The sequence below is a fragment of the Aptenodytes forsteri genome, unplaced genomic scaffold (assembly GCF_000699145.1).
Source record: "Aptenodytes forsteri isolate BGI_AS27 unplaced genomic scaffold, ASM69914v1 Scaffold155, whole genome shotgun sequence".
NCBI lineage: Eukaryota > Metazoa > Chordata > Aves > Sphenisciformes > Spheniscidae > Aptenodytes > Aptenodytes forsteri.
In genome coordinates this window covers 9,065,966-9,079,191 of record NW_008794446.1, presented here as the reverse complement: position 1 = coordinate 9,079,191, position 13,226 = coordinate 9,065,966, and positions in this window count along the sequence as shown.

Genomic DNA, 13,226 nt, shown 5'->3' with positions numbered 1-13,226 from the left:
GAGAGGAGCCCACACTGGAGCAGGTTTGCTGGCAGGACTTGTGACCCCGTGGGGGATCCACACTGGAGCAGTCTGTTCCTGAAAGACTGCACCCTGTGGAAAGGACATGTCGAAGGGACCCACGTTGGAGAAGTTCATGGAGGACTGTCTCCTGTGGGAGGGACCCCACGCTGGAGCAGGGGAAGAGTGTGAGGAGTCCTCCCCCTGAGGAGGAAGGAGCGGCAGAGACAACGTGTGATGAACCGACCGCAACCCCCATTCCCCGTCCCCCTGCACTGCTCAGGGGGAGGAGGTAGAGAAAATCAGGAGTGAAGTTGAGCCCGGGAAGAAGAGAGGGGTGTTTTAAGATTTAGTTTTTATTTTCTCATTATTCTACTCTGATTTTGATTGGTAATAAACTAATTTCCCCAAATTGAGTCTGTTTTGCCCATGATGGTAATTGCTGAATGATCTCTCCCTGTCCTTATCTCAACCACAAGCCTTCCATTATATTTCCTCTCCCCTGTCCAGCTGAGGAGGGGAGTGACAGAGTGGCTTTGACGGCCACTGGCATCAACCCACCACATGAGTAAAGGATGGGCAAAGCTGCAGATACAGCAAGTCTGGGTGTAAAAATTCGTGTAACCGGAATGATTTTAACTTTAAGGAGCCCAGGAGAATATATAATTTATATGAGCTTAGCCTCACCCCTGAATTTGGTGCAACACCTGGAGGCTAATTTGCCATCTGTTTGCTTTCGGCAGAGCTATAGAACAAAAAGGTTTGCAATACCTTGCTGCAGCAAGCAGTCCATGCTGGACAGCACGCCTGTTCTATGAGGGCTGGAGCAAGAGCAGGTCAGAACCTAGTTCTGGCTTTTGCTAAAACCGGTCCTGGGACTGTGCTAGAGATCTGTCATCTTCCTTTTCCTTTTTAATATTTCTGGGCACAGGGAGCACTAATTGGCAGGATAGCGGACGCTTTTCTAACCAAGGCACCATCAAAGGCTGAGGAAGAGCACATTTGCCAATCAAAATATGCTGAACTGTGAAATGAAACTGTACTACCTGCCCTTTAACGTTCCCTGCACAGAAAGGAACATTCTGCAGCCTCACTGACTGCAGCACGCATCCTGGGTGCGATCTGCAGATCCACATGCCTCAGTCCTCTCTTCATTTTTTTTCCTGCATGCAGGTCTGAGTGCAAAATACAGCCTTACCTCCTACCTCCACAGGCACAGCAGCTGTGTGCAGGCATCGCTGTACATGAAACCCAAGGCCAAAGGCTGTCCACACTTCTGTTTCACTGCACACTTGGCTTCAGCAACAAAACCAGTGCTCTGCGAGAAGCAACCTTTAGCACAGCGCATCCAGTTAGAAATCGCACTCCTCTGCTCTGTGTTCATCCCTTGCCAGCAATGTCAGCACTGATGTACATCACAGATCTTGCGAGGTACACAGTGTGTAAAGCACACTGGGTACATTCACTGGTGGAGAAGGAAGACAGTATTTTTAATTTCATCCTCTAGAGAAAAATGCAGCCCTTCACTGATTCATGCCGCAGTTGATGGGGGCTGCAGATAGACATGGGCAGCAGGTGGCTGGCAGAGAACAGGCAGCAGCCACCCACCATGTGTGCCACAGCCCCGTTGGCAGCGTGGGGGTCCATCAGTGCACGGGGGGGGATGGTGAAGCCCCCGGCAGGGCTAAGCTGCTGCTTTCCACTGTCAGAAAACTGATCCCCTTTTCCCCACACAGCTCTATGGCATTTGTTCACAGGCTGAATTAGCCCACTGGGAGTTGCAACATGGCTCAGTCCGGCAGCTTTGGGCACCTGAGGCAGCTTGTGGCAGGAGACGCTGCTCTGCATTTGGGAGGCTACTAGCATAGCCCCCCCCCAGGGGCTGCAATAATGCAGAAAAGCAGATATTGGGGAGGGGTCTTGGTCCCTTGACACCAACGTGTTACACCAGTGCTACTCTTCCACTTTAATTAAGCAAAAGCGAAGTCTCAGGCAGATCTGAACGAGGAGTGGGGATTCTCAACAGAGCAGAGAGCAGGGAAAGCTTGGCTGGTGCAGCCTCGGAGCCGGCGGCCAACTCGGCGCAGCACTGAGGGGTGGAAACCACGGGAAGGTGAAACAGATGCGTCAGCAAGGCCAAAGGGGAGGAGAGGACATGATGCAATGCTGAACGCACAAAACTGCCCAAAGATCAGCTGAAGAAGGTGAACAGACCCTAGAAAAGAGTAAAATGTCTATCATGCCAGCTAGGAACATATGGGGACAGTGACAGTGGGCTCTCTCTGTAAAAATGCTTCTGAAAGCAGTTTTTAAGTAAGTCTGACTCAGGTATGCAGGTGATTTACATGTTTCCAGTCAAAATAAAAGATCGCAACATTTTCTTGGCTGGCCTCAGCAAGGTTTAATTCCCTCCTTAGAGCTTAAGACACTTTTCCTTTTTGAATGAACACAGCTGTGCCGTACATATTTCAGTTCAAACCGACTCGAAAGAACACCCTTCACGATCCCTGAATTCAGAAAGGCAGCTGAGTGAGTGCACTCGAGTGCCTGCCTGCACCAAGCATGTTCATCACGACCACCGTGTCTCCACCAGGACCAGCTTGCTGTAATGGACCTTTAATTACCTACTCCTTTGCTGGCTGATCCCACTACACCGGTCTGTAGCAAACAGTTCAGACCTGTAATTATAATTTAAATACTGTAAACTGCCAGCTGAGCAAGCCAACATTTATCATTTGGTACGTCGTAGTTACCGTGAAGAAGGATGCTCACTTCAGAATACTGCACCATTTTCACTATGCTTTTTTGCACTAACCAGATATATTTTTATTTGACATGATGATAAATTTATAAATCAATTTCATTTATTATCTCTCCTACTAGAAATGTTTGGACGCCTTCCCTACACCTTTGACCAGCTCAAGAGCATATGCAGAGACTAGGAAACCCCCCCAAAGACATACCTCTCTCAGTGAATTAACCCAGGTTTCCAAAAGCCAGCCATGGCCGTATAAATTAAAGATACCCATGGACTCTGCATGGGGCTTCACAGAAGCATTTTGCAGATTCACCTTGAAGGTAATGAAGCTGTGATATCACACATTCAGAGAAAAAGCTGGGATGGGGACTTTCCTAGATGGATCTTACCTGACCCCGGACAGTTGTTCTTTGGCCCTTGAGCCACCTAAATCGTGCTTTATCCAGAAGAAAAGAAGCTATCTTTAAACGTATACATTTTGTTGGAGACTGCCCTGTATAGAAGATTCCACATGCAACATTAAAACATTAAAAGATAGAAGCCTGCCAGCAACTGGGAGTGGTGGCGTGGGACTGTACCTCTCATTTCCTCCTGCAAGGGTAATTTCCCAAATTTCTTACTAATTCTGGGAACTCCTGCAAATCTCCTGCCCTCGGTACTTAGTTTTGTTTCCAGCACTCACCCCACCTTTCTAGCTCTCATTTCAAGGCCACGTTGTGACACAAGCATTTCATGTACCCTTCTCCCTTTTCTGTCCTTAGTCCAACCCACAGCCTTCCCTCCCTGCCACACTGGCTTGAAACTTTTTGAACCTGGCATCTGCAAAGCCAACCCCTGACCCTAATTTAGCCCATTTAGTCCTAAACATCCGTGTGTTTTAGTTCTCTTCTTCCCTCACCACGCCCAGGGCTTTGAGCACAGCACTGCTCCAGCTGCTTTCCCTCCGGCTCCCCAGCAGCTGGTTTTCCACACCTGACTTTCATCATTTCATCCCATGTTTCTGTCATGTTGGATTGACAAGCAACACGACCACCAAAAGCATCTGTGCACACCCTGAAGACAGGATTGGGGAAGGGTTGTTTTGGAGGACCACCCAATGCTACGGGTCAGGACGCAGCAGTTCAGGGGGCCCCACACCGAGCATCTCTCCCACGGACCCGTGCATGGGTTTTGCGAGACAGAGAAGAGGCAGACCAGACTCAGGCCAAGAGGAAAAGCCATGGAAAGCATATACGCACTTGGGGCACTAACACTACGGCTGCGCTGCTGAGCAGTGAGAGCAGGTCCAGCCTCCACAGTGCAGGAGCCAAGCCAACCCGCCAGGTACAGCCCTCTCCTAGAAAAGCCACCGATTATTAACGTCTTTGTCCCCTCTGTGTTGCCAATGCCCAGCTTCTTATGAACATCTTCCAGCCCCTGCAGGAGGGATGGCATTTCAGTAGCCCCACTGGTGATGACCCTGAAAGTGGAGCAAGACATGGAGACCACAGCTGCTGCCAAACACGCCAGCACTCCTGAACAGTAAGAAAATACCAGTTTGGCTGCCACGTGCCCTGCCACGGGATGTTACAGTACTACTAATTACCCCAAATGACCTCTGGGCATATTAACACCTACTCTTTTCCAAACTGTGGTCACTGCCAGATCCAGTGCCTCCTTCCACTGTGAGCTGGTTTATTCACATTTCAATTGCTCAGAGATTCATCTACGGACAGTAATTTGTCGTCTGCCTCTGCAGCTGAAACCACATCTTCCCAATCCCGCTGGCAGGCGCCAGCAGCCTGTTGGCAGCATGCTGGCAGCCAGCCCTTGGACAAGCAACGTAGGTCTGCAGCAAAATGCTGCCTTCTTGGGGGTTCAGGAAGGAGAAGCTTGGATCAGCCACCTCATTTCATCGTCCGAGTATGTTGCCACTATAGAAATACTCCTACTAGACACACTCATACTCATCTGCTGTGTGCATTGTCTAACAGATGGGACGTGTCCTACTCCCAGGCTGTTCTGGGATGGTCTGATGTGAACCACAGCATGCTTGCATGTACTGTAGCCAGCTGAGCTGCTCACCCAGGGTGCATCTGCAAAGCATGTCTGCGACTCCTTATCCTTTGCATTCTTTTCTATATTTAGGAGATTCACGTGTACACAACAGCCAGGCAAAGTGTGGGAAGGGCAAGCAAATATCAAGACAAGTTCTGAGTTCAGGAAGCCCTTGGGACTGTCAACAAGTAACAGGGAGGTGGTACGGGAGCAGCTAAAATAATGAGGGTGTGATGGCAGCTGTATCTACAATGGTTCTGTCCCAAGAAGCAAATAGTTATATACTTTGACTTCTAAAGACATACTCGAGCTCATCACCTCAGGGAGAGTTTTCAAAGTCCCACCTGCAGAAGCGACTCAGGCATTAGCAGCTCTTTAGGCTCCCAAGTCACTCAAGCACTCCTGAGCGTAAGGTAAGGGACTCCTCTCGAGGTGTGTGCACAAATAAATGGCCCTCCATGAACAAGAAACCTCAAGTGAGTTAAAATCCCACGGCTCAGTTATTCCCATTCTCCGGCAGCTGCTTGAGTGAACTCCCAGGGCCGGGAATGAGTGCTAGAGAAACGCTGCGGCAGCCTCCTTGCCGGCTGGGGTTAAACCACGACAGTGATGCAGCAGGTGAGATGCAGCAGCTCCAAAGAGGCCGCAGGGCACTGCTCGGGGCAGCTGCGCCGACGTCTGCACAGCCTGCAGGGCAAGTCTGCCTTGCAGCACACCTTCACCTGGTCCATCGCGCCTTTCTGCTGGGATTTGGAAATGTCCGCTCATATAAACAGGCCATCTGCAGGTGTAGCCTAGCATCTAGCCCTGCACAAGTAGATACGGCGCAGCTCCGTCCCAGTAATGCTGCTGAGTTTCCCTCTGTAGCTTCGGGTGGGCTTTGGCTGAAGTAGGAAAGTTGCAAAAAATGTTAAATCCAAACATTTTCAAGCGCAAAGCTGGGGCTCTCTGAAGCCCCATTAGAATACCCCAGAAAACCTCCTGGTTTTCTGGAGTACTTCTGAACTGAATGACCCCAGAGTTTCTGGAAGTCAGAATATGAATTAAAATTTCTTTGATATTCTGTACATTGCTTGTTTAACTTTTTAACAGCATTTACAGCATTAGGGCAGTACTAACGAAGAGAGAGATTACAGACGTAATTACAGATTACGTCGGCCCTGCCAGACACTTGCTTACCTTTCTGTTAGTATTTGTACAAATAGCAATGCATAGGAGGGTGCAGGTTTTAGGTAAAAAAAGGCAAATAAAAGGTGGGAGAATGAGTTGCCCACAGAGACAGAGTTTGTCTCTCACAGCGTTAGCCTCGCCAATGGGGTGGTGGGGCTGGAGAGCAGCACCCTGAATCCTGATGAAATTCCTCTACAGGGTAAGTCAACGTAAATGGGGTTAATTTATCTGGGGGATTTCCTGCACTTGGGGTATTCCCGGGCAGAGAGAACTCAGATCCTCTGAATGGATTCTGAAAGAAAACAAAACACATTCAAACCTAACCTAAAAGATCAATAAAATACAGGTTTCAGGTCAGTGGAGGGTGGTGAGAAGCAGCAGCAGTATAAAAGGGAGGGCCCAAAGCTGGCTCAGATGATTTGGCATAACGAGGACTTTTAAAAAATATGCAGAAAACCAAAACTTTTCACCCACCCCATCATTTGCCCCAACATTTAGGGGGAGATAAAATAAACTTCTGGCACATCAGCCAAACCACTAGCTCCAACTTCATGTGTCTCCCATTTCCATGTACATACTGCAACTGTTCTTTCAGGTCTTGATAAATAAATAAGCTATCCGGGCGGCTCTCACTTTTAACAAAGCCTCTCAAGAAATCACAGAAGCACCACACTAACTTTGGCCCTTAAACACATTTTCAGAGGACCAGAGCTAATAAAACATACACGTGTCCCTTGGTTGACTGGGAGCACTGATGGATCTTCTACCCAGAGCTGGTGCACCAAAGGGGCCTCTGGCTGAGGATAATGTGAGCTCAGACTGTCACCTTCCCCAGTCCCGACGTCGATACAAGGCGCACAGCCTCACTTCTCCAGCCTAAAAACTGAGGTGAATAATGAAAAAGTAAGAGAAAAGCTCAAGGGTCTGGTTTATTTAAACAAGTCCTGCACTTCTAAACAGGTTACACCGAAGTGACCTGTTACGTAGGGTGCAGTGACTGGGATTTGAAGTGTTTTCAGTTGGCACAAAGGGTCCCAACACACAGAGAACGAGTTATAAAAAGAGTTTAGCCTTTACGGACCATTTCAGTTTGTGAAATGTCTTTTTTGCCAAATGAAACAGATAAAGCTGGAGATGCAAGACGGGATGAGAAACAAACATGAAGCAGGGAAGAAGGAAAAAAAAATCAGAGTAAAGCCAGCGAGGCACAGGCTTTAGAGCAGCTAAACAGACACTTTGGACAGACCAAGGGAAAGGCGTGTAAAATGGACTAGCTCACAAAGTAAGAAATAGAATGTCAAATTAGCTGTTTCCCTGTACTCAGCCAGCCTACATCAGTTTTTTACACACATTTGAGACTGTCAGAAACCAAAGAAAGAAAAAAATAAAAGCAGATTTTCTTGGAAAACAGAGGTTACAAACTGAACAAACTACTAAAACCACCTCATCTTGGGAATTTGGCTTAAAGACCAGATTGAATCAAAGATAACTAATTTGATTAGGTAGATCAAGTTATCTAAATCCCTATTTAGGGAAAACACCACCAGCAATTAAGCACTGTTGCAAAAGACCTTCAATGTTAAATAGCTTCAGCAAGAGCAATACCTACAGACACAAGGCACTTGTCAACGCATGAAGGACGCATTTGTTGGGCAAGACAACAAATTAAACTTAAAGAAAAATAAGAAGATAATTTGCCAGGATGGTGAGGAATCAGGTCTGATCAGAACTTATCTGGTCTCTGACAGCTGAGTTGGGTTACAGATCCTAATAGAACTGCCTCTTTCTTGCAGCATGCAGTTACATCTCCAGTTCTTTGGGAATTCCTTTTTCAACCCTATCGCGACAGTGTGTGCTATTTACGCAAATGTTGTTAAGAGACAGTGAACTGTAATTTCAACTCTCATTTGTAATGAATGGGATTTATTATGGCTAGCATGAATCATTTTGATAACACATATAATTAGTTTTATAGAAGTTTTAGTATGTTATAAAAGTTGCTATATCACTTGTATTCCCCCAGGGCTCTCTTATAACTGTTTCTGTTACAACTGTATTCTTCTGGGAACTAAAGTGTAGACAACTGAGCACATCTGTATGTCAAGAGAAGCATTCTAAGCAAAGACATTCAAGGCAATTTTGCTGCCTTTTTCATTTCTAAAATCCACGTGAAGAAATGCAATCACTTCTGGACTCCAGCATTATCAGCTGTTCAAAGCTGAAGATACTCATTTCCTCCCAGGCCGTCAATAAGCTGCCTCCCTGCAGCTCACGGCTGTCGAGAGCAGATGCTGTGGCTCAGCTACCAGGAGCTGGGATGCCTGTCAAATGACCTTGGGGGAAAATGCTCAACAGGTATAAATAACGTAGGTCTTTAATGACTTCATTTGAGCTAGGGAAATTTATCCTGGATGAGGATTTGGCTCTGTACAGAGGGCTGCAAAGTGAGTTAACTTGATTCCACCTTCATGAGGAAGAAAAGTGGGGTTGGTAGGAGTGTGCACTACGTGACACCAGCAACCCCTTCTGACTTTATAAGCTTTTTTCTTTCATATATATTTTGAACACTGAAAGTAGGCTATGATTGAGCCCTTGTGACTACTTCTGAAGGGTACTGTTAATAACCAGACTTTATTTTTAACAACTGCCCTGCTAACCTATTGTATGCTAGAGGAGCTCAGTGAGCTTGCCCAACCCTTACATTAAGGGCTGCTGCAAATGTCAGCCAAACACAGGCTTCTGACCTTGCTTAAGGGACAAGCCAATATTCAAACACCTACTTGATAAATTACTATTATTCATGAGGTCCAGCTGCCTGCAGTGTATTGGGAGCTGCTGTCCTGTAGCATGCAACCTAAAGGGGCTCGTTCATCCTGACTTGCCCCAGCTTGGCAATGCTACGCCTTCTCAGCGGGTCACATTTGGGGCATTTCCCCAAGGCCCAGCTCTCCTAACACTCACCTCCCGCGGCACAGGGAAGGCGGGTGAGAAATGCTGTTCAAGCATGAGATGCACTTCAGGCTATATGGGCAGGTGCCAGTAGCAGCTGTGGGCAGAATACCATTCTGCCATTTTGATCTTCCTCTGACATGATCACAACCACCAGGTCAGAGTCACAGTCCAAATCACCCCTCACCTCCTCCTACCCCCTTGGGTCATGCCCCACTGCAGCTGTAAGAGCCGAGGGAGAAGGGAGCCGTTTGGAGGTGTCTAAGGTATAAAGTGAGGGGGCTGTAAGGAGTTGGAGGGACAATTGCCAAAAGCCACTTCATAAAACCCAAGATATCCCGAAGATTAATTAAAAGCATCTTCTGCAACTATTTTAATATTATACTACATGATACCGTCATTAATGTATAAACTCAGTCATATATGACAGGCAGGAAAAGCAAACGATGGTGACATTTGATGACTGAAAAATGGTAACGTCAAAAAAAGAAAAAAGAGTAAGTTTGGTGCTTTGAGGTGTTCTGAATTTAAAACAGGATTCCTGACACTTATATTCTAGCCACCTGTGCTCTCTCTATAGTTACTGGAGCAACAAAGGCATGTGCATGAGCTGGTTCATCCCATCCCAAGACAGGTAGGATATGTCCCAATTTGAAGGCACCTGTTTCTTCTCATCAAGCGCGAAGGCAGCCGGAATGGTAAGCTTTAGCCATCTGCAAGTTGCCGTAGAGGCTACAGGCTCATAGGCAGCTGCTTGGCAAACGGCATCCTGCTCCCTACATCTACATGCCAGCAGAGCACCAAATAGTCATCCCGTCAATCTTTATCGGCACTTTGCTTCTCGTTTAAGTATTTTGTCTTAAACAGATTTTTTGGATACTTCCTCCAAACAACAAGCCGTAACGATTTCCTACAACTGTGCAGCTCCAGCATGCCGCGGCGCTCTGTTTAAAGAGCCATCTGTTGAAGAGCAGCCGCAGCGGACTTAAAAGGTAAACAAATCTCAGCCTGGGGAAGATCAGAAGGGCCGACAGGCAGTCCTGCTGGTGCTGATTTATACTTCCTTATCTTTTATCTCCTTCCCTCTCCTCCCCAAGCACACTAGCTGTTCTCCCACGGTCCTTCTCCCAGGGAAATCCGTGTGCTTCCTTTCTGCAATCATGCATTTTCAATTCTCAAGTTCTTCGAATTTTAATGTAATATACCCCTTTTGGTATACTGCAAATCTGCCAGGGTAAAGCACTCAGTTGAACTCATTCCCAACACCACGTAAATAAACCCCTGGCTCTGGGAACAGAAAATCTCCAATACTTTGCCCAGAAGCAATCTGAAATAGCAGATGCACAGTGCCTCCCACTTAATAGCAAGCAGAGGAGGCGCTTTGGCTTACACTGCTTCTCCAGCTCTCCACTCATGAATTCCTCCCTAGCCGTGAAGCCGTCAGCAGGACAGTTACTCAGCGAGCGGGGACTTGCTACCCTCGTGGCAAAACCTCCTTCCAAAGACATTCTCTTCATTCATAGCTCGTAAGACCAGAAAAGACGGCTGTCCTCTAGCATAACTATGGCTACAGAACTTCTCTGAATTAATCTGAACTTAGGGCATATTTTTGAGAAAATAGTCCAGTTTCGGGGTACATTTCTAGTGCTGATCAGTCAACCCCAGCACCATCCTTCACGTGTGTTCCAGTGCTCAGTTGTCCCTGCTGTCAAAAAAATAAACTAAAAATTAGGGGCAAATTTGTCTAATTTCAACTTGCAGCTACCGGCTCTTGTTAAACACTTGTTTTTAGACCAGTGTTCAACCTTTCAAATTTCTGCTTTTGTATCACAATTAAGGTATTTTAATCTTTTGATAAACTGAAATACGTATTTTCTGAGCCATCAATATTGCTGCGTTACAATAATCTATTCTCTTCATTTCCATCTTAGTATCATCTATGATACTAAGCTCCATTACTTTCGATATATATTTAATTTTTGCACACTGATTTAAGTCTGACCCACTGTACAAGCTGCTATTTAACATCTGTAAAGTATTTTATCAACGTATGATATGAATTCTTCCATTTGGCTTTCCACTGAAGACAAAGCAGAAATATTTTTGAACACCTCTGCCTTTTCTGTTACTGGCAGTGCTGTAATTTCCATTTTAGACTTACTGCTTTGGAAAGAAACCCCTCTTTTACTCTCCCCAAGTTTTTAACTCAGAGGTCATTTTGCTTCTGTATCAACCCTTTTTTGTGCCTGGTTTCTAATCCATATTAAATTCTTCCTTGCCCTATTTTCCTTCTCCTCCCTGACTTCTTCACTTAACTGCTGCCCTCTGCTCCTCTTATCTTTGTTGGTAAGGCATTTAGAGAACTCCATGCAGCACCAGCTGCATTTATGTCACCAGAAAGCAATTATTAAGCAATATTTCGGCCTGTCTTAAGTGAATCAGAAAAATAATTACATCAAACATGAAAAAAAGCAGAGCTGACACCTCAGACTATCAAACGTAATCCACGTGTGTTTTTCTGATATGTCTTCATTATGTGTTATTATTTCAGGATTGCATAAGGGAATAATTTCTTCTGAAGATGTTCACTACTTATTTTCTATAGGAGCTAGAATCCAAAACACAGTACAATTTCAGGTTAAAAGCATGACGCTGAGTTACAGTACCATAAAACCAACTTTTGGATAGCTGGTTCAGCAGCCCCAGTGGGAAAATATGGAATGCTGGAAAAGGATTACAGTGGTTTTTACATTTAAGAAGAGTTACACTGCTGGTCACAAGAGAGGTCTCACATTACTTAAAGTACACATATTTGCTGGAAAATAAAAGTCTCTCTCTCTTCTCAAAAAGAAAAAAAGAAAGGAAAAAGCATCAGACATTTGAACAGCTGGAAGCATTTTTAGAAACTACCAAAAAAGAGAAAAAAATAATTTAGAATAATATTTCCCTTTCTCTAGTAAGCATCGTTTTGGTGATACACTACGTTCTCAAGAGGCTTAATCACATCTACTGTTCAATCCTCAAAGGTCATTTCATAAAACAAAAATTAGTTGAGTCAACAGAGTTTCTTCACAAAAAACCTGAAGCTGTCGTTCTGAGTTATATTTCTTTTTCTACCAGCTCCCATCTTTTTCAAATATCTCAAGAGCTATCAATCTGTGACAATAAGCTAAAGTCCACTGTGCTCTGGCAAAAGACAAGAGTTTCTTCCTTTCTTTGTCTATATCTGATTTTAGTATTAGGAAGATGTTGTTTGACGCCACTCTGATAAAAACTGGAGAAGACTGTTGTTTACGGAAGGATCAAATGAGACGGTGAATTAAGGAAGTAATAGCAGCCATGGGCATAAACCAGTGATTACTACACATATTTTGATAAAGTATCTGCATTCTAGAACCAACATCACTTGAATTTCTTTCAAATTAAAATAAAGAGGCAATCTCTTAATTTTAAATGCTCTGCTTATTCCGCTAATTATGATGCTTTATTTTCTTTACCGTAGTGCTCCCAGGGCCATGTCAGCACTAGGATTTCCTTTTGCTAAGTTCTTTTTGTCACAATGAATCTTTCAACATATGCCAACTCCAGAGAAACGTTATTGGTAGCTTGCTCCAGTACAAAAAAACCCAGGCAACAAACACCACAAGGCTCCCTTAGCAACACCTTTGAATTCCCTTTAAAACATACTTCCATTAAATACTCTATGAGGGGTTGTTAAATTTATGTTCATGAGCTATTTTATCCTTTCAAGAACTTCCCATCTTCACAATGTGTTTTTACTCACACCTAAATTTAAATTTGTTTCATTTTTGTGGTTTTTTTAATCACTTAACTTACAGCAAAATACCCACCTAATTTGTTAAGCGAAACCATTCATCCTTTCCTCGTAGGGACCAACTGCAGATAGAGAATGCAGCCATTCAGACATACAACACAGAAGCCTTGTTGTGGTACATGTCTGAAAATATGCCTGCTATTGTTTAACCAAAACAATCAAACCCAGTTCTAATAGAATGGCAGTGCTACTCATACAAGACAAATTCCCACCATGCAAAAACAGACAAAGTAAAAAAAAAAAAGGGTAAAATATCAAACGATACCCGATGGCACAAATTCTGCTAAAAACAGGGCCCAATCATCCAATCAGCTCTTACTCTTATTTATCCCCTCCCCAACATCCACTTTTTCTGGTTCAGTTTTTTTAATCTGTATTCTTCACGTGCTTCTCTCCCAGCTATTTGCCCTCATCTCTCAGCTTTGGTTCTCTTCCTCTCTTGCTTCTTCCACTGCGTTTGCGCTGAGTGGGACACTT